General features: G+C 41.3%; 1 protein-coding gene across 5 annotated transcripts in view; it reads left to right on the plus strand.

Annotated features, from left to right (window-relative positions):
- LOC137840139 (endophilin-B2-like) overlaps positions 1 to 9,038 on the plus strand; it is a 70,687-nt gene extending 61,649 nt beyond the window's left edge. For all 5 annotated transcript variants that reach the window (XM_068650099.1, XM_068650101.1, XM_068650100.1 and 2 more), the window contains 3 exons: positions 663 to 2,531; positions 2,606 to 2,887; positions 2,984 to 9,038. The gene's annotated coding sequence lies outside the window, so the exon portion shown is untranslated. The remainder of the gene's footprint in view (positions 1 to 662; positions 2,532 to 2,605; positions 2,888 to 2,983) is intronic.
- Positions 9,039 to 21,176: the final 12,138 nt, after the last annotated feature.

The following is a 21,176-nucleotide window of genomic DNA, read 5'->3' on the forward strand; positions in this document are numbered from 1 at the left end:
ATGACGACATCACGGAGCTGTGGATGTTGGAGACCTTGCGCTCCTCCATCTTCCGTTTGAGGATGCCCCACAGATGTTTAGGTCTGGGGACATGCTTGGCCAGCCCATCACCTTCACCGTCAGCTTCTTTAGGAAGGCAGTGGTTGTCTTGGAGGTGTGTTTGGGGTCGTTATCGTGTTGGAATACTGCTTCACGGCTCGGTTTATGGAGGGAAGGGATCATGCTCTGCTTCAGTATTCCACAGTACATTTTCCTTCAATGAACTGTAGCTCCCCAGTGCCAGCAGCACTCATACAGCCCCAGACCATGACGCTCCCACCACCATGCATGACTGTAGGCAAGACACACTTGTCTTTGTACTCTTCACTTCACTTACTGTACTCACTTTTGTTGCCAGCATTTTACACATTCATTGTTGTATTTTGAGTTACTTTGAAGTAACAATAAATTTACTTTGCTATTCAAGCTCTACAGTCACTACTTAACATTGGATCAAAATGTCATTTCTTCAGTGTTGTCCCATGACAGGATATAATTAAAACATTGCAGAAATGAGAGGGGTGTACTCACTTTTGTGAGATACTGTAAATATTGCGGTGATCGCTCTAATTTGTTAATAGGTTGAAGTGGGCATGAGAGGTGATGATTGATTGTGGTTCCAGACATTCAGCGATGGCTTTATCACATCAAGCATCTTCAACTGTCCTGGCTGGGGCTAACAGTCCTCTGCGGCAGCCTCATTGGGCGCAGTGGGGTGGGCTGGTCCACAGACCCTGTACCAAGATGATGAACTCCATGGAAGGAGGAGTCCAATAGCAGAGCCCGAAGCACGTATGTTAAAGGGCAAGTCAACCTAAAAGTTTTCTTTACACTAATACATGCTCCCACTAGTCAAAACACTCTCTGGAGCAAAAGATATGCACCATCAACAGAAGGCCATGGAAAACAGCTCTCTATCCAAGAGAGGTGCTGAAACTCATTAGCTGCAAATATAAAACAGGAGAATTTGCTTCTCCAGGGTATCCGTGTGGTTATAAAAGGTATTAAAAGGTAGTAAATGAAATTAGCAGGGGGGGGGGGGCATTAAAAAGTAGTAAATACCATTTGACGAGGTCTTACATTTTCGAACCGCTATCCACCTTTAAGACTTTTAGTTAGTCTGCGGAGAGGCATTGCTCATAGACGCTTCCCAAACAGCATAAGTTATGTTCCACATTTCACTGTTAGTAATGTAACGGCGTTACAACAATTAACATAAATTGAGTAGAGGGTTAGGATTACTGTAACTCTATTATTATTTCTAATGCCATTAGTCCTAACACTCAGTAAATAATACATCTGTTCATGGATTATTGATTATTTTAACGATTTAGCCTACTGTTTGAAAATAAAACGTTTATAGAGGCAAACTACCTTTGAGCAACACGCTCCTTTTTATTGGCATCAAAACGTCCACTCCCCGACTCCCTTCCCACAGGCAGGGCAGCCAACATGAACTTCCCCCAGGCTCCCGTAATGACCCTGCTATGCGTGCAGGCGCAACCCGCATTCTATATACTACCGTATATGACGTCTCCCCCTTTTAGCATGTTGCTCCTAGCACAAATGAATAAGGTATAAGACCTTGATGTCTATTCATATGTAAATGAGGTAGGGGGTCATAAAATTTTATGGCCTTTTATGGTTTGTTATGGTATCATAAATCAACCTCAAACTCTTTTGGATTGGGGAGGGGTATATGCTCCAGTCTGGCGGGCGTCAAGATGACGCCAGTCGTGACGGCGCCATCTTTGGCTGTCGCCATTTTGGTTTGCTGGCGCCATTTTTGGATGTGGACATGTATGGGCATGTATTTTTGTGAATCAAACCAGATGCAGCACCTGAGCCAGTACGTTTAGGGATGAAGGGGAGAGTATTGTTGAAAAAAGGGGGAGGGGGTCAAGGGGGGTGTTTTGTTGAGAAAAACGCATCTGAATGAGATAGTCAAGGTGTTGTCGCGTGTAATTTGACAAACAATAGTAGAGTCAACGTTATTGGTGCCAAAGTTATCTGAAAGAGAAAAAAATCAAGGTGTTGTCGCATCTAATTTGGGGAGCCAGTAGAGTCAGCAATATTGGTGCCTAAGTTATCTGAAAGAGACAGTCAAATGAGGTCGAGTCATTGAAGCGTCATCAGTATGCAGCCAAAGTTATCTGAATTCTCGCGGCACGTAACCCCATAGGCGTGGTCTTATCTCCGAATTTGAAGTTAGACTGGTGAGGATGACCACACCTCATTTTGAGAAGACAAGCCACCGCATGAGCAACGGAGTCGGAGTGCGTCGAAAATTGTTTCGAGATGGTTAAAGGTAAGTCATGCTACTATTTTGTCGGTATAATAATAATAAATAATAATAAATAATAATACAATGGGGTTATGTGTAAAACAAGATGTAATGTTTATGTAGTTTGTAGACATCACCGTTTTTGCCGATGTCCACGCATCTTTTGACGACGACTTTAGCGACGCTTACCTAACACAATCAGACTACGGTGAGTCAATCGTTCATCTAAGGTAGTTAATATAAATGCTATTAGTTGGTGATTTTATTTTATGTATGTAACAGATCTCGTGGCCGCTGCCACTAGGAAAAACAAGCAGCCGACACAAGTTGAATTCGAAACACAGACTCTAGTGGGTGTCTCCGGACGCCGTTTCGAAGTAGCGGAAGCGGCAGAGCCAGTCGGATCAGACCCAGCATCAGAGTCACGTGCTACCGTTGAAACCAATCCACTTACTACATCCCACACCGACTGGCAGGAAGCATCCACGGACACAGAGTTAGCGGAAGCTCTATCTGCATACGAGGGCTTGAACCATCCTCAAGAGTCGACAAACAAAGTTAGAGGTATTCCTTCTATTTTTTCTCTTTCTATGTTATCATTCGACTTGCTATTTTTGGTATTATAACGGCTTAACCGTTTTTTTTTATATCTACTTGCAGGTGAGCGTCGTGACACAGGACGAGGGGTTCAAAGAAGAAGGAGGTGGAGGACGAGGGGACCATGCTTCTACAGCACGAGCCGCTCAGCCAGCAGGGGGCCTGTAAAGTGCCGTGGTAATTGTATCTACAAAAGGCGGCTACAGGAATGTTTTAAACTAATACGTATTCTGGTAGATTTGGCCGAATCAAGATAGGTCTGTGTTGTTTCTGTTGTGTTTTGTAAAAAAAAAAAGGAAATATAATGGATCATTCAAACCTCACGTCGGCAGAGTCAGATTTCTTAACAAACATTGATGAAATAAATTTGGAACCATTTAGCGAAACAAGCCATAGAAGTGACACACCAGAGCTAGATTTGTCAACCGTTAACAATGATTTGCTATCAAACAATACGTTTACGAGTCAAATAACAGATTTGCTCAACAATGTGAGCACTGCTTTGTTAGAGGGAGAAAGCCCCGGCAGTCCTGCTATTCTTACCCATTTACAAGCTGTCATAGATGAACTGAACAATCAAAGTTTGAATGAAGGTAGACAGAGTCCTACACATATCCCGTCACAATTGCTAAACATGATAGCAGAATTAAACAACCAAGCTAATGATAGCAGCGGGCGTATCAGTCCTGATATTCCTGTTCAATTGCTAAACATTATCCAAAATCTAAATACGCAGCCTCTGGTTGACCCGTTGATCGCTAACCCTGTCAATTCATCGCCGGCTGTTGTTGACGATGTTCCACCGGCATTTCAGCCTAACAACTGCTCTGTTATAATTGATCACGAAATAGATGTTATTGATGACAGCACACCAGCATTTCAACACATGCCCAAGCAATCTAGCAGCGGTTTTGTATTAGCTGATCAGCGCGGCAGTTCTGTTGTAGTCAATAGACCGCATTTCAATAATGTAGAGGTAAGGCGACAGTTAAATATACCATCGCAACTGAACATCAATGATTTTGCAAGCTTTTACCTCCAAATTGAAGATAAAATAGATGATGTTATGCAAGAGGTGGTTAGCCGAGCACAACCAGGTTATGTAATTCAGGCTGAGTTAGTGGGTGGTAATGACAGAGCTCACGTCTACCAGCAAACGAGTGACATAAACTCTATCAGAGATAGTGTATCAGACATGCTTGAGCGTTTAGCCCAATCAAATACAGAGCTTCTGGCTGATGAGAGCTTAGAGCTTATTGTACAAATAGTCACTCCATTGCGCGGTGGAATGCGTCGTAGGTTGCTGAACAGTACCAACAGAGAAATTTTGAGGTTGAAAAAACGACACTTACACATACCTCGTAACAAAGACAACAATCTATGCTTTGCTCTCTCACTAACCTATCTGCTAAATGACACACTCACAACAAAACAGGCCGCAAGACAGGCACGGCTCTTACACGAGAGTGTGGGGTTGGATTGTCAAACACCTGTGAGTCTAGGCGATGTCCATAAATTTGAGAAAGTCCTCAAACGGAAAATAACTCTAATGTACCAAAAAGAGGACTGCCGCCCCATGACTTTTTTCGACACACTGTATCCCAAAACAGACGACACTTTATTTGTCTTACACCTCGAGGGTCATTACTACGGCGTGAAAGCGATAGAGGCATTCGTTGGTCTTGCATTCTTTTGCAGACTTGCTACAAAGGGCACGAGAATTGGCAACAGCACCAGTGTGAAGGACACTGTAGCGTTTGTCTCATTAAACGTGTTATCTGCCCCGACTGTAACAAAACTTGTCGTAATGAGGAAGAGTTTCGAGCGACGAATTGTGTGAGCAACTGCACTTCATACAAAAAATGCATGCAGTGTGGTCTCCAGTATTATGTGAAAGCTGATGGTACCGGTGCTAAACATCGTTGCCCTGTTAAAAAATGCACAGTGTGTGATGAGATCTTAAATCAAGATGATGCCTTGCTGAACCCCCACATGTGCTACATTCAGCCCATCAAGCCTCAACCACCGTGCAAAAATGTAGTCTACTACGATTTCGAAACCTATGTAGATACAGATGGCCTACACAAACCTTTTCTCATCTGTTGCAAATCAAATAGACTGACGAAACAGTGGTTTGGCACAGATTGTGTTGACGAATTTCTCAGATTTTTTCGAAGACCACGGTTTAAACAAACTACGTTTGTTGCACATAATGCGAGAGGTTTTGATTAATAAATCTTGATAAGAGAATGCTTGCATTAGGTCTCAAACTTGACATTCTGATGCAGGGGAGTAAAGTTCTGTCTTTTGTCGATTTAGACACAAAATCTCGATTCATAGACTCGCTCTCATTCCTGACGATGCCTCTAAGCGCAATGCCTAAAGCCCTGGGGTTTGAAGACAAATCAAAGGGGTATTTCCCACACAAATTCAGCTCTTTAGAGCATCTAAACTACGTAGGGTGTCACCCTGACCCTACGTACTACGATATGTAGAGCGAATGTTACCCCCTCAACAAGCCAAGTTTGACGAATGTTATGCCAAAGAAGCTAGCAATGTGTTTGATTTTGCTAAACAGGCGATAGCCTACTGCGAGAATGACGTTGACCTGTTAATGCAGGGGTGTGAGAAATTCAGGAGCGAGTTTTTTGAGGCCACCGGAACAGACCCGTTCAACGCTGTGACAATAGCCTCTGCGTGCATGAAAGTTTTTCGCAGTAATTTTCTAACCCCTCAAACACTAGCCATTACACCTTCAGACAACTATATGCGTCAGTACAAAGCTTTTTTGCATGACTCTATTTAGTACATGCAATGGATCATGCACAGTCAAAATATCCAAATTAGACATTCATTGAACGGGGGCGAGGTTAGGATAGGTAACTACACGGTAGACGGCTATTCTGAAATTGGGGGCGTAAAAATAGTGTTTGAGTATTTTGGTTGTTATCATCACGGCTGCGCAGAATGCTATGACCTCTCTAAAATATGCCCGACAACAAAACGCCCTTTTCAGGAGAGGTTTGATAACACCCAAAAGAAAATTCAGGACCTACAGCTTAAACATGATGTGCACCTTGTAATTATGTGGGAGCATGAATGGTTGCAAATGAAAAAGTTGAACATAGAGGTGAAGGAATTCCTGAAAAAAACCAAATTCCCTACACCGCTCAAGCCGAGGCAAGCTCTTTTTGGGGGCCGAACAAACGCATTCGTTTTAAGATACATGGCAGAGCCTAACGAGCGTGTGTTGTATGTTGGTGTGACGTCATTATACCCTTTCATCAACAGTACAGGCACCTACCCTATCGGTCATCCAACGATTATCCACTGATTGATTTTAAAGACCCCAGGTCGTATTTCGGTTTCATCAGCGCCACAGTCAACCCACCCCGTGGTTTGTATTTTCCCGTTTTACCCTTCAAAACAGCTAAAGGTAAACTCGTCTTCACACTGTGTCGTACATGCAGACAAGTAACATGTAACAACAAGCAGACGGCGTGTACACATAATGATGAGCAAAGATCGTTAACAGGTGTTTGGACAACCCCTGAATTTGTTAAGGCACTTGATCTTGGCTACACGGTTGCAGATATTACCGAAGTATGGCATTACACAAGAACGACTAACACAATTTTCCGTGATTACATGCGAACATTTCTAAAAGGTAAACAAGAATCTTCAGGTTATCCGGCTCACGTGGTCAACCAGGCTGATAGAGAAAGATACATAGAAGGGTACGCCATTCATCAGGGTATCCAAATAGACCAGGGGTGGGCAAACTTTTTGACTTGTGGGCCGAATTGGGTTCTAAATTTTGACCGAGGGGCCGAGCCAGGACCAGATGGATGTAGTGTTTGTATGAAGTAATATAAACGACCTGTAAAGGTCATTGCATAAAAGGTTTTGGCCTTTATTAGGTAGTAAAGCGTGGATATTCAAAAAAGGTTTTTTGAAAACAAATGCATTTATTAACAGCATTAAAAAAAATCCCTAAAAAACTGCTATCAGTGATTCTCATAAAATACGACACTGTTATTATGAATAACAGTCTCCATCACTTCAGTGCCTGCAGGTCAGATTAATGAAAGATGTTTATCTTATGAGATCACATCAAACGGCAAACATTCTGACCAAATATATCATCTTGAAGAATCGGTGAAAGCATACATCCAAATAAAGTAATCAAAACGGCAACACGGTGAGGGGTATCTGAAAATCAGAGCAGAGTTTTAACTCACAAACACCTGGTAACAGAGGTGAGTAAACGGGAAACACTTCCTTAAAGTAAGCCTTAAGAACTTTACAGGTTAAGATTAGTCACAAACAGGTGGTGCATCAATGTCCTTGAGCATCCTGCATTGTTTGAAAATGAGAATGGTCGCTAGTTTCAATCCCTGCTATTTGTACAGATCATATTCAAAATGCATATTTTTACAACAAACTTGAAAGCCTCCCCTTCATTTTCAGTGGGAACAGTGTTGTTGGTCTCCTTTTTTTGCTAGTGTGTCATAGTCTGGAGTAAAATTTGTTGTGGCAATTCTTAGGAGAGATCCGAGGTGTTGGTCCGTTTACCTAGATCTGTGACGGGTTGATGTTGATGTTCATGTGGCTGAACGTCACGTCGCGTACGTCGAGCCAAATTGGCCACTCTTTTTAAACACTCGGCACTCAGTGTCCACCTTGCTTTTCCTTGGGCAACTCATTTTAATGGAAGGATTCCAGGGGAAGGTTTGTGGGTGGCTTTAGCGTAAAACTGTATCCGAAAGCTCGGCGCGCAAATTACAAGAATGCTGTCGTCACAGCCCACGCTCTAAATTCGGCACTGATACAAATAGAGCGCGAGTGCGCCATTTCCGTACTACAGAGTACGTACACGCACTTGTGAGTGTGCACCGAGCTTTCTGACACGGCTTCCGGGAGTAAATGCGCAGGCGAGTGGTTCCCCATCTACTGGGGAAACGCAGTCATTGCAGGCAAAATTACCGAAAAAAAAAAAAAAGTTTAATAATACAATTTATTTAGGGTTGGCGGGCCGGATTAAACGGTCCCGTGGGCCGGATGTGGCCCGCGGGCCGTAGTTTGCCCATACCTGAACTAGACCCTTCCAAAATTGCTGTAAACCCGGGAAAAAGGCAAGTGTCAAAACTCTGTCTTAACAATATATGGGGAAAACTCGCACAGCGTGAGAACATGACAAACACAAAAATTGTGACAAAATCTGAGGATTTTTTTGAACTTCTGTTTTCAGGTCTGTACGATGTGAAATTCTTCCATTTTATCAGTGAAAAGCTTTCAATTGTGCAGTATTGTTTCAACATAAACAATGAGATACCCGCCTCAAAAACATCAAACGTGGCTGCAGCGTGTTTCACAACAACCTATGCAAGTCTAAAAATGTACAACTATTTAGAAATTTTGCAGAGGCGTGTCCTTTACACCGATACAGACAGCCTCGTGTACACGGTGAAACCGGGCGAAAGTGTTCTCCCTCTAGGGGATTATCTTGGTGATTTGACAGATGAGCTTTCGAATGACAGCATTTTAGAATTTGTCTCAGCTGGGCCGAAAACATACGCTTACAAAACACCAGGATCATCTCAGACGGTCATGAAAGTTAAGGGTACCACGCAGACTCACGAAAGCGGTCAGAGCATCAATCTCGATAGCATGCTCAATTTGGTTCAAGGGTACATCGACAAAACAGGTGCAACCTCAGATGTGCTATATGCTCCTCAACATAATATCGTTCGCGATAAGAGAGGGTTTCAGCTCAGAAACATGTTATTTCCCAAGCGGCTTCGTGTGGTGTACGATAAGAGGAGGCTGCTAGAGCGAGGCACCACTGAACCGTTTGGCTATTGATATTTCTTTCTATCCATACGTACGCACGTGTGTGGAAATGGCTTTTAACCAGATTGAATTTGACCCTAGATTAGAACTTTCTTTTTCATCTCTAGTAGCAGGGCCTACATGTTGTGGCAAGACTTTCTTTGTAAAAAATGTATTGGAACATGCTATGAGAAAAAAAAAACGATAATATTGTCTGGGTTTATACTTCCTATCAACCAATGTACGATGAGCTCAAAAACCTGAATAAAGACATTCTTTTTATCAAGGGGCTGCCTGAATCTTTTGATGACGAGAAGCTGTTCCCGCCACAGCAGCAGCATCTATTGATTTTGGATGACATCATCTTCCAAGCTTCGGATAATCCGGAAGTGGTTCGAATATTCACCCAATATAGACATCATAAAAATTTAAGCGTTATAATGCTAACACAGAATGTATTCCATCAGGGCAAATTCAGCCGTACTATTAGTTTAAACAGTAATTATTTGATTTTGTTCAAAAACCCCCGCGAGAAATTGCAAGTGAATGTCTTGGCGAATCAAATTTCTCCCAACAACCGGAAGTTTTTCCTGGAATGTTTTGAGGATGCTACAAGGGAGCCGCATGGGTATTTACTGATAGATTTGACACCTTCATGCCCGGAACAATACAGACTACGTACAGGTGTACTACATAACCAGTGGCCTGTCGTTTATATCCCCAAACAATAAACGACAGCTTTATTGTTTGGGCCTTTTAAAAACAAATGCTCCATTACTCAAATCTTTGTTTACATCCAAACCGGCCAAACGTAAGCATTTACTCCTCAGAGGTCCTAGTAGTTTAGTGAAAGCATTGTGAGATTGCTCTAAATCTTTTTAAAGGACACGTCCCTCTAAAATCAAAACTTTACAAGAGACTTAAAAAGCAAAAGAAAAATATCCGCTTTTTGGCTGATAAGAAAAATACTTTGAAGAAGAAAAGAGCTGTGTTAGTTCAGAAAGGTGGTTTTATAGTGCCGTTACTGGCCGCTTTCGCACCTGTTCTCGGAAGTGTCATCAGTGGTTTTATGAACAAATCATAAAATGAGTTTGAAAAGGGCTCAGAAAATGTTCCTGATTTCCCCTTATTAGCTCGAGAGGCTGAACCGGCCTGCCCCGACCATTCGCGATACAGCCGAGTATTCTTTGGATGAAGAGATGAAACAGGTTTTGGATAATAAAAATTTAAATCAATATGAAAAGATCAAAATTTATCAAGCCGTGATGCAACGTTACATAGGGTTGGTCAAACAAAAAGACTCCGAACAAATTCCTTTTGCGATTCGCAACGAAGCCAATGAGGGGGGTGAAAAGAACCCACCGGACAAGATTGAACATTGTGGGGTTATTTTGGACGCCATTAGTCCTCGTTTCCGTCGCAACGCCAGCTATGTGCTGAAAAGATTATCGGCAGAAGATGTAAGCTGGATGCCGTTAAGTGAATTTATTTTTAGAGGAAAAACTATCAAAGGCTTCCATATGAGCGATTTGTTGAGACATCTATGTGGGAAAAAATTAACCGACCAACCGGTAGGATGGACCGAATTTCTCCGGACACTAGCCCAGCTAAACCTACCGGAAACAAGCATCTCCAATCCCTTGGCTCGTGCAGATTTTAAACGTTTAAAATACGCTAGGGATGAAGATGAGGATGTTTCTTATGTAAAAGATCTAAGCGTGATAAATAAAAGAAAAAGAAAGAAGACATCGCCGGTAGTAAAATGGGTTAGTTATTAGACGATAGATACTCTATTGTTGTTACTGGAAAAAAAAAAAAAAACGCATGACTCTGTAACTCTCTTTAACAATGTTTATTGATAAAAGAGATTTTTATAAAACATTAACACGGTTTCAGACAATGACATTTTTTTAATTTATGCAATGAGCATGTTTGTCCGCCGCACATCTGGTCTGGCCTTCGACATTTTTTGACAAACTCACTAACCATGGCGTCGTTATGGAGAGGATCGAGATTGTAATGAGTCATCACTTCATGATAGGTGAGCCCCCACCCACGTTGGCTTAAATAATACACGCAGTGTTGATCACAGGTGTCTGTCAACTCGTGTTGCAGTTGGCCCTTCTGGTATTCTACCCGATTAGAATGCTTCTTCAAAAATCTGTATATACTTGACGGGTAATATCGACTGTCCGGTGACAGACCAAAAGGATCAAAGAATGTGGCCGAACCGTCCGATTCTAAAGTCAAAGCGAGCCAATGCTCCCCGGGGAGATGCCTCGGATGCGTGTTTACAATGAAATATTTTGGGGCCGTGTCTCTGACGTCAGCTAACTCGTCCGATGCGAAAACACCTCCAAATAACGCTCTTTGCATCCGAGTCATAATCAAGTCCAATTCACGACCGTTCATAGCATTAATAATAGTCCATCAATACTTCCCTCTTGGCGTTAATCTCAATAAGGGAATCGTAAACCGCGTATACAATAAGAGTTGCTGTGTGTGGTAGCGGCGTACGGAAACGCAAATCTAGTCTTAAAACACCGTTATTTAGGGGTGACAAAGCCCCAGAATCATCTGCCTGACTTAAATTGAAAACAAAAAGTGAGTAGCCTTGACTAAAATCCTGTTGATCGATACAAAGAGGTAGATCTTTCAAAAAACGCCTTGTTGCTGTGTATAAATTATGAAATTCACGTGTACATATCCCAGCTTCGAAATTGGGCTGAAAAGCTTTGGCAGGTATTTGTCGACCTTTGTGGCTAAGAGCCAAGTACTCTATGTTATAATGCAAAAATTTAAACGGGTTTAAATCTCTCCGGCCCATGAAACTGTTGTGATTTACTAGGGCTATTACAATTTGTTTAGGGATATGTCGGAGGAAGAGGTTATACTGATGGCAGATTCGTGAGTTTTGAGGTATGGAGAAAGTCTTCATATTGATTCTGGTTAATGGATACAACGTGTTACCTTTCTGTAAAGCTGTGGCGTGGCCTATTGCTACGGCCGGTAAGACTGTTACTTTTTTCACAAACAGGGATGCTCCTAGTATTTTGAGACACGAGTCGCTGTCTGGAGCGCTCATGAGACAGAAATCATCAGAAGCTCTAGTTAACTTCAGGCGCAGATCCACATTATTCAATAGATGACGTTCAGAAAAGAAAATATCTCCATGAAGTGGTCCCGTTAGGTGAAATTTACCTGAACCTGCAATCTGCTGCGCACGACACACAAAACTAGCGTTAGCCACGCCCTCTTCGAAAGCGATGGAGTCCATGCGCCCCTAGTGTCTTTTGCGAACATTCCTGCTGTGAATTGCGACTCCAAAGAATCGTTTGAAAAGTTTAACAATAACTCGATGATGGGCCGATAGGCGTGTGTGGCGCTAGATTGTGAGATTAGCCGCCCACCCAACGAAACATCTAATTGACTAAAAATTGTGTTTGTAGGGAAATTCACGATGCCAACTTGTTCTAGCGGCGGAATATTTGTTCCATCCCTACGCGTCACCTTTAAACGAAGATGTAGTAAAGTGTCGGATAAATCTAAATATTTTGAGCCGTCCCCGGGTATAAAAAATTCTATGGGGCCCTGGTCCACAATTGCGGACAAAGGTAGAAATTCAACATAAGAACTATCTTCGATGGATAGTTGCATCAGGGGGGCCATAAAGAGGTCCAAACTTGATAATGTCGCCTCGAGGGATTTAAAATGTAGAAGGGCCATTTTTTAAGAGAAAATATCTGTCTTGCGTCTCCTTTGCCTTTTCTTGATAACTGGTCTGAGATCGGCCGAGCGCCTTTTTCTTTTAACGCTCCTTTTTCTCCGCCCACCAGGATGGAGTCCCGCACGTGACAATACCGCCAGGCCGGAGCCTTGTTGAGCGGTTTCCTGTTTTCGGTGGATCCTCTCTATGACGTGCCCTGCTACATCCGTTGCTATGTTTTTAGCAGCGGCTTGTAAGTGTGGCTTCGCCAAGTTAAACCCGTTTTTGAACATCGGCACCACGAAGCGGAATAGTTTTGCAAAAATAGAGCCTAGACCTCGCCCATATTGAACGGGGCTTCCTTGGAACCCCTGAAATGAACCCCCTACTTGTGTTTCGTAATAATCAACAAAACGATACAGGTCGGGATGCGTGGTTGACGTCATCATTATTTTTTATTATTTCGATCTAAAATGCAGAATGAGAATGACTTTCCCGTATTCAAAATCTACCGGATTGTTCAGGTCTGTTCGCAGGTAAACCGAAATGGTTTCGATATGGCTTTTGCACACATCTAAATAGTAAACGGGATTAAAAGTTTTGTTTATAACGTCGCCATAATTCCCTTCAATAGGGAGAGTCCTGAGCATCGGAGCGTAGGCGTCGCCTACTGTCGGATGATGTATGACGTCAGTGTAGACCAGGGGTGGGCAAACTTTTTGACTTGCGGGCCGAATTGGGTTCTAAATTTTGACCGGGGGGCCGAACCAGGAGCAGATGGATGTAGTGTTTGTGTGAAGTAATATAAACGACCTGTAAAGGTCATTGCATAAAAGATTTGGGCCTTTAGTAGGTAGTAAAGCATGGATATTCAAAAAAAGTTTTTTGAAACAAATGCATTTATTAACAGCATTAAAAAAAAAAAACATCCCTAAAAAACTGCTATCAGTGGTTCTCATAAAATATGACACTGTTATTATGAATAACAGTCTCCATCACTTCAGTGCCTGCAGGTCAGATTAATGAAAGATGTATGTTTATCTTATGAGATCACATCAAACGGCAAACATTTTGACCAAATATATCATCTTGAAGAATCGGTGAAAGCATACATCCAAATAAAGTAATCAAAACGGCAACACGGTGAGGGGTATCTGAAAATCAGAGCAGAGTTTTAATTCACAAATACCTGGTAACAGAAGTGAGGAAACAGAAAACACTTCCTTAAAGTAAGCCTTAAGAACTTTAAAGGTTAAGATTAGTCACAAACAGGTGGTGCATCAATGTCCTTGAGCATCCTGCATTGTTTGAAAATGAGAATGGTCGCTAGTTTCAATCCCTGCTATTTGTACAGATCATATTCAAAATGCATTTTTTTTACAACAAACTTGAAAGCCTCCCCTTCATTTTCAGTGTTCATTTGATGTTGATGTTCATGTGGCTGAACGTCACGTCGCGTACGTCGAGCCAAATTGGCCACTCTTTTTAAACACTCGGCACTCAGTGTCCACCTTGCTTTTCCTTGGGCGACTCATTTTAATGGAAGGATTCCAGGGGAAGGTTTGTGGGTGGCTTTAGCGTAAAACTGTATCCGAAAACTCGGCGCGCAAATTACAATAATGCTGTCGTCACAGCCCACGCTCTAAATTCGGCACTGCTACAAATAGAGCGCGAGTGCGCCATTTCCGTACTACTGAGTACGTACATGCACTTGTGAGTGTGCACCGAGCTTTCTGACACGGCTTCCGGTAGTAAATGCGCAGGCGAGTGGTTCCCCATCTACTGGGGAAACGCAGTCATTGCAGGCAAAATGACCGAAAAAAAAAGTTTAATAATACAATTTATTTAGGGTTGGCGGGCCGGATTAAACGGTCCCGCGGGCCGGATGTGGCCCGCGGGCCGTAGTTTGCCCATACCTGGTGTAGACGAAAATGAAATATGATCCGGCTCGTCTGTCGGCCGGATGTTGTACGCCTTCCGGTTTGAGCGAGAGCCAATGTTCAGGGTTCATTCCAACAATGTACGCTAGGGGGCTCTTGAACATAATTCTCAAACCTTCTTCGCCCGAAAACAAGAATCTCTGTTTATGTTGATCAAATTGGACATCAATCTTTTTCTTACTCGCTTTAGTTAATAGAGTTTGAATTTCCAAAGCTAACGATTCGTTGTTGTTGTGGACACCTCCCCGAATTTTAAGCATGTGGCGTACTTCTGAATCATCTTGGAATACGTCGCCTCTGAGAGCAGAAAGCTTCGGCTGTTTGAGATAGAAATTCCGTTTTTTCTCAGGAATGTCAGAGATTGAGTTGATGTATGAAATCTCACATAAACCGACCTCCCATGAACCTTTTAAGTGAATATGTTGCGCTAACTCCATCTTAAATTCTGAAAGGCTATTTTCAAGGTGCATACTAGCATTTGACGCTAATGTTACGTAGAATTCTCTCTGGCCTTCACCCATCTTGTAATTTTCACGGAATGACCGTTTTATCGAACGTCAAATGTCTTTAACGCTCTTTGCGGGTACCCAACTGTCGAATTTGTCCGGCCACCCGACCCAATGGACGAGAAACTCGCGTCTGCCTGACATGGTGCATGATTTAAGAATTTTCTGTGTGCGGAATTTTTTTTTTATTATTATTTTTACTTTTCGTAATTCCGTTTCGTAAAAGCTGCCTTCTATAGGCATACCGTCCAAGTCCGATATTTTATAGATGGGAGGAACGCGATGGAGACGTTGTGTTATTCTGAAAATTTCAATCGTGTAACTTTGTAAATAACTCTTCTCAAAAACCCCTCTTAGTTTGGAAAACCGCATAGTTTCACCTGGTTCAAAACGGAACTTGTCCCCACGGTGGAAAGGATTGTTTGTATACAGGTTGGTGAAAACAATATCTTTATTATCCTCGTTTACGGCATTTGGTGTCATTTTTATACTACTATGAAAACTGTCATTATAGCTGACAATAAAATCCTGAATTACATCGACGTAACTTTGTGTGTTCTTAGTTGTGAAAAACCTCCACATGCGCGTCTTTAATGTTTTCTTGAATCGTTCAACGGTTTGCGCTTTTGTATCGGAAGACGTTGCAAAATGTATAATATTGTGCTGTCTCATTAATTTCTGGAAATGTTTGTTAAAAAAATTCTTTCCCCTTATCTGTTTGGAGACGTAATGGGGAGCCACTAGCTATTAAGACGTCTGCAAATGCTTTGGTGACCTGCGTACCTGTTTTAGCTTTCAAAACTTGTACATATGCATGTTTCGAGAAAATATTGATCACGGTTAGTAAATATTTATATCCATCATTGTAGCGTGCTAATGATTGCATATCGCATAAATCTGCTTGAAATTGTCTCATAGGACCTCGAACAAAAACTTTATTTCCAGGAAACGTTATTCTGGCTGGTTTGTGTAATGTGTAAGCATCTTAATCGGATAAAAAAGCTTTCACTTTTTTAATGTTAGTGTTTTTACAGCTAACAGCCGCTGTTCTGTGTAGGCGTGCCTCTCCCCCGAAACTAGCTGGATTTTTAGCATTATAATAGAGCTTTTCAAGACATCTCTCCCCACCCATTGTCAGGTACGTTCTGCTGGATATCAGAGTGTGACGCTGTTAATAAAACAAACAGGTATGACATCTTGTGATTTTTAATTGAATAAACACAGAAACAATAACTTTTCTGGTCACAATAGTTTATTACAGAAAAAAAGAAAAATCAACTAGTTCTTAAAAACATTACTAATAAGTAGAAACAGGTATAAAAACACAGCAGTAAAAATAAAAACATGATAAAAAAAAATTCAACATGGTAAAAAAATTCAACATGGTAAAAAAAAAAAATTTTTCTACAACTCCTAAGGTTTATCATGGCGCATGAATGAAGATAACACAGATGGTGTTACTTTGGACCCGATTAGGGTTTTAAATTTCTTTAGCTCTCCGGTTATAGCATTCGGCAGCTGGTGTTTGATACAATCTAGAAACACTGTTAGAATAGTCACTGTTAGAGATTTGCTCACTCCAACTTATTTTGCAAGAACCACACGAGAGACAAGCAAGTCCTTTTAGACACCTGCAGGTGGAGAGTCCATTCGTCGCTGTGCGTGCAGCGATGTTCGAATGGAGATCTAAACTCTCCCAACTGCAAGGACATATTTATTAAGAGAAACAGAGTGGGGGGAAGAGTAGGCTGAATAGGAAGCCCTTGTGCTCTAGTCAAAACATATCGGGGGTGTTTTACGACCTTGTGTAGGATGGGACAGCTATCTTATTTATTACCGGTTGCATTCCAACATAATCATACGATAAGGATAATCTGAAAAACGCTAACATCTTCCTCCTGTTTTATCATATGATTATGCCACCCCAAACAACAAAGACAAGTAAAAAAAAAACATATATATGTATAATGAAGAATGAAGAATAGTAAAAATAAAAAACAACAAACAATGATAGCAACACTTTCCAGTGAAGATGAGGTACTACCTTAATACCCCAGATCAAACTTATTGTGTAAGCGAAAAACCTGCTGGCCAGATGTTATTCGCAGGAAAATTCTCACACGGTCCCTCTGCCTCAGGCGACCAGAATGCTATCAATAAAAAAAATAAAAAGAAAAACACAGAAACAGCACATCATTGTATCCATTACTTGCGAAGCATTTTTGATGGTCAAATCAACAAGTTTCCGTAAAACTTGCTCAACAGAACAGCATCTACGCAATCCACGTTTAATTATCATTATCACATCTGTCACGTTTAAGAAGTTGTATATGTGCTTGTGTTTTCGTCAGCTGATGATGTTCTAGTCTGTAGGTGTGGTCTGTCACTCACACTGGCGCACGCACTCGTGTCCAGTTGGCAGGCAGCATCGGACAACTCTTGTGACCACAAAACCACAATCCGTTCTGAACAGGCACGTGCACTCGTAGGATGTAGGTGAGGCAGTGATATCCAACTCCTGGATGCCGTGTCCCTGTAAAACAATGCTCTAGACTTTCTTGCTACGTTTCACACAATAATAATGATGAGTAAATCATCAGATACCTCTCGTGCATACACTCCAACAAACGTTAAGTAGATGTGAGATAACTTGCATGAAGTCTACTTAACCAAACATTGAGTAAATATGGGATAACTTAAAAACTGTCCCGGTCAACAACAATTCATAAATAGAAACTACAAGGTATAATAAAGAACTTCTCTTTAGCTAAACAAGGAACAAAGGTGTTCTGTTCATAACTAGTGAGGGCCTCTCACAGATAAGACAAGGAAGGGAGTATAAGAACTCCCTAAAACCTGGCAGATGTGTTGGCCTTGAGCGAAGGTATGAGACCTCCGGTTCAGGCCGGCCAGCGCTTCTACAAAACCAATTATCCTGACATTTCCCCACTGTTTATCACATATTTGCTCAAATTCACACATCACCGTAAACAACCCCTTTTCTCGACTCTCAGTCGTCGGATCACATTCATGAGGACAAATATGTTTACTCCAAAGGATAAACGTTGCGATGTCATCATTCAGAATCCCACGGATCTGGGAAAAGTCTGGTAACACAGATGCAGGAATTTTGCCATCAACATCATCACGTTGCCGCTCAGACAGGTATATCTGAGCAATCTCGTCCTCCATGGGCGATATTACTGTAGTGACGAGACCATTAAACAGAGCATGAAGACATGGTATGCCACATCCATACAAGGTGAGCATAGCAGCAAACACTGCAACTGATGGTAAAATTGAGGACACAAGGGCGTTATACTTCCCAAAAGCAGTCATCCACTTGTAGTGCTCTTTCGTCCTCGTTTTGAGGGATCGCAGGCCTGCAATCGCCTCCGTCAGGCTCCCATCAGGGGCGATGTTGTTGGGGACGAAGGCGCAGCATTGTTCTCCAAACATTGCGCAGACCGTTCCTTTCTCAGACAACAACATATCATGAGCATTGTGGTTCTGGATCGACATTAGGGAAGGCGTGGCCAGCTGTTCATGCACTGCCTCGAGCCCCGCTTGTGTCCGTTTGCCCAATTTCTGCATGTTGTAATGGATGTAATTTATCCTGTCTACGTTCTTGTTCATCGTTCACCAGCAGCAAATGGAGGATTCCCATCCCGCTGCAATTTGGTCATTTAATTCTTATTAATCAGGAACTCCTCTAGGGACTCCAATTGCATCAATTTCGGTCAGATCATCGTCTCCTCTCAAATTTAAAGATATTTTGGTTTTTACCAGCTTTTTTTCCCAGATCTTGGCATGTTGATGTATATACAATTTCGCTTGACTACATTCTCTGAAAGCAATGGCTTCTTTTTTTTTTTTTCTTTTTTCTCTCAATGGATATTATATAGAATGCTCTGTCACACATCTCACAATCCAGTAGACGTGACAGATTTCACACAATCTTTGGTCAATGGCAACGGTACAACATAAATAATCGGTCGCAAATCCATACATATGACATATTCAATTTTTTTCTGTCTTTGCAGCTTGTTTTGCCATAAGCAATCAATTGTTTCTTTTTTCAGTTACTCTTATAGTTAGTTACCTGAAACAAATTATCCACATTCATTCTAGATATTCATCCCATTCTTTAACATCTACAGCGGTTGTTGACAAAGTACACATATAAACATCATACTTTCATGGCAGTCCAGATCCGACACAGCAGATCATCCTGCAAAGGTCAAATTGATCTTTTAAATTGAAGGCATTCAGTGTTTTTGTTTTTGTTGAAACAAGCTCTACAAAAAAAATGTTTGTTTTGTTTTCAAAATGTTTTGAATATGAATCAAATCCATATGTTGTATAAAGCTGACTGACCTGCCCCACTATCCCTCCTATTCAGCCATGCGACACGCACCATGGCTCAATATTGCATAGATTCTTTGGTAGGGTAAGTCATTTATAGATGCCATTCTCTAATCTTGCCCCTTTTTTCGTCCATAATTGAATTTCACTCTATGGACATTGTCGCTGCACATCTTTAAAAATGTTTCAGTGATTTAATCTGCTTCTTGTGTGTATAAAATTTGAAGTGTCTTTTGCGCTGCAGCTTTGTGGTTCTGTCTGCAAGCTTGACACCTTATCGGTCTCGTGTGTGTGTGTGTACTGCACACGTGCATATAGCTACTTTTTGTGACAATCTGACTGTTTTCACAACTAGCTTAGCAAGTAAATGGATGGCCTCCCCGAATGGGGTGCGACTCAGCTAGCAAATGATTAGACATTTTCACTTTCTTGTAGTTTCTTTAGTTACTTTTCAATCGTTTTCTCATTGTTTATCACAAGAATCTTAGAAATTTGAATACAAATCAAAATGTATGTTTTATTTTACTCAATTGTATGATTTAGAGAATCCATATGTAGTAAAGTGTTGTGTTACTACATATGATTTCATCATCATTTAATTTGACTTTCTTTCCAAAACGCTTCTTAATTTCTCAGTTCACACATCCTCTACATGTTACTGGTTCTCCAGTTTTTTCTCTAGTTAATTATCAATCCAAAAGGTACGTTTTCTTTTTAGCATTCAACCTGCTCAAAATCACTCTTTCATCAAAGTCGCTCTACTAATTTTCTATAGTAGTCGCCAACGACTTCAACTATTCAACCTTTCATTCAGGCAGTCATTCATCAATGCTCATCATATGCATTTCACACAGTCTCCAAAAAGGAGTCTTCCTATCACATTGGTCCCAATCATCCAAGCTCACCACACAACATTCATATATCATTTTCAACTCAAGTTTCCTGGTAGAACAATCCACCAATTCAAAAAAAAAACTTAACTAAAACAAACAATTGGCAAATTAATCTGAATTTTTTCTTTGTTTTTAAATTTGAAGAACTCAATCTCTCAGATTTAGCTTGCATTTAGAATTTTGCATAATCTTATAACACAACCAATCAGTTATTCCTATTAAATGTAGCATTGCAAAATCTTAAATTCACAATTTAGCTTCTTCCAATTCCTGAAAGCATGTTCTGTCGTTTTTTTTTTTTTTTTTTTCCGAATTTCTCATGTGGGCTCGACACTTAACATGCACTAGTGTGGATTAGTTTCTGCTCGCAAACAGATTTCTCTCTTTTCCTCTAATTGTTATCTGTCCAAATTGTTTCTGTTCTGCGGTGTAAATTGAATAGACAACAGTCTAGCAAATTTCTTTATACTAAAAGTTTAGCCAATCTTCATCAATTTAACACATACGCACACACATGCACAGCTCTCGCGTGCGGAAGGTAGGTCCCAGCACCAATGATTCGTCACAGGCTGGCCATTTCCTGTGGTCGATCATGAGCTGATCCCTCCCATGCACACGAGGACAGCACATTCTAATTTTATTTATTTATCTTCTAGAAGCAAGTTGCATTTCTTTACCACTTGATTTGCATATTTTAACTTTAGTGTAACACAATTTGATCTCTAGTCATTTGTAATTTGCCACCTCAAAAATATTATTATTATTATTATTATTAAACTCCTCTTGCCCCTCGCTTGAGCCGCGGCTTGAGCTGTGGCCTTGCACCTGCTCACAGGAGCCTTATTGTGTCCTGGTCTGACAAACACTTATGACCTCATCAGTTTTCTTCTTTCTAGCTTTTGTCTCTTGAATTCGTTCTCATCTCTTTGTGAAGATTTCAACCACACTCTAGCACTTCTACCACTTCATCCACATTTCAAATGTCCTTGTGTTCCATACATTTTCTTTCACTTC

This window comes from Syngnathus scovelli, chromosome 3 (genome assembly GCF_024217435.2).
Source record: "Syngnathus scovelli strain Florida chromosome 3, RoL_Ssco_1.2, whole genome shotgun sequence".
NCBI lineage: Eukaryota > Metazoa > Chordata > Actinopteri > Syngnathiformes > Syngnathidae > Syngnathus > Syngnathus scovelli.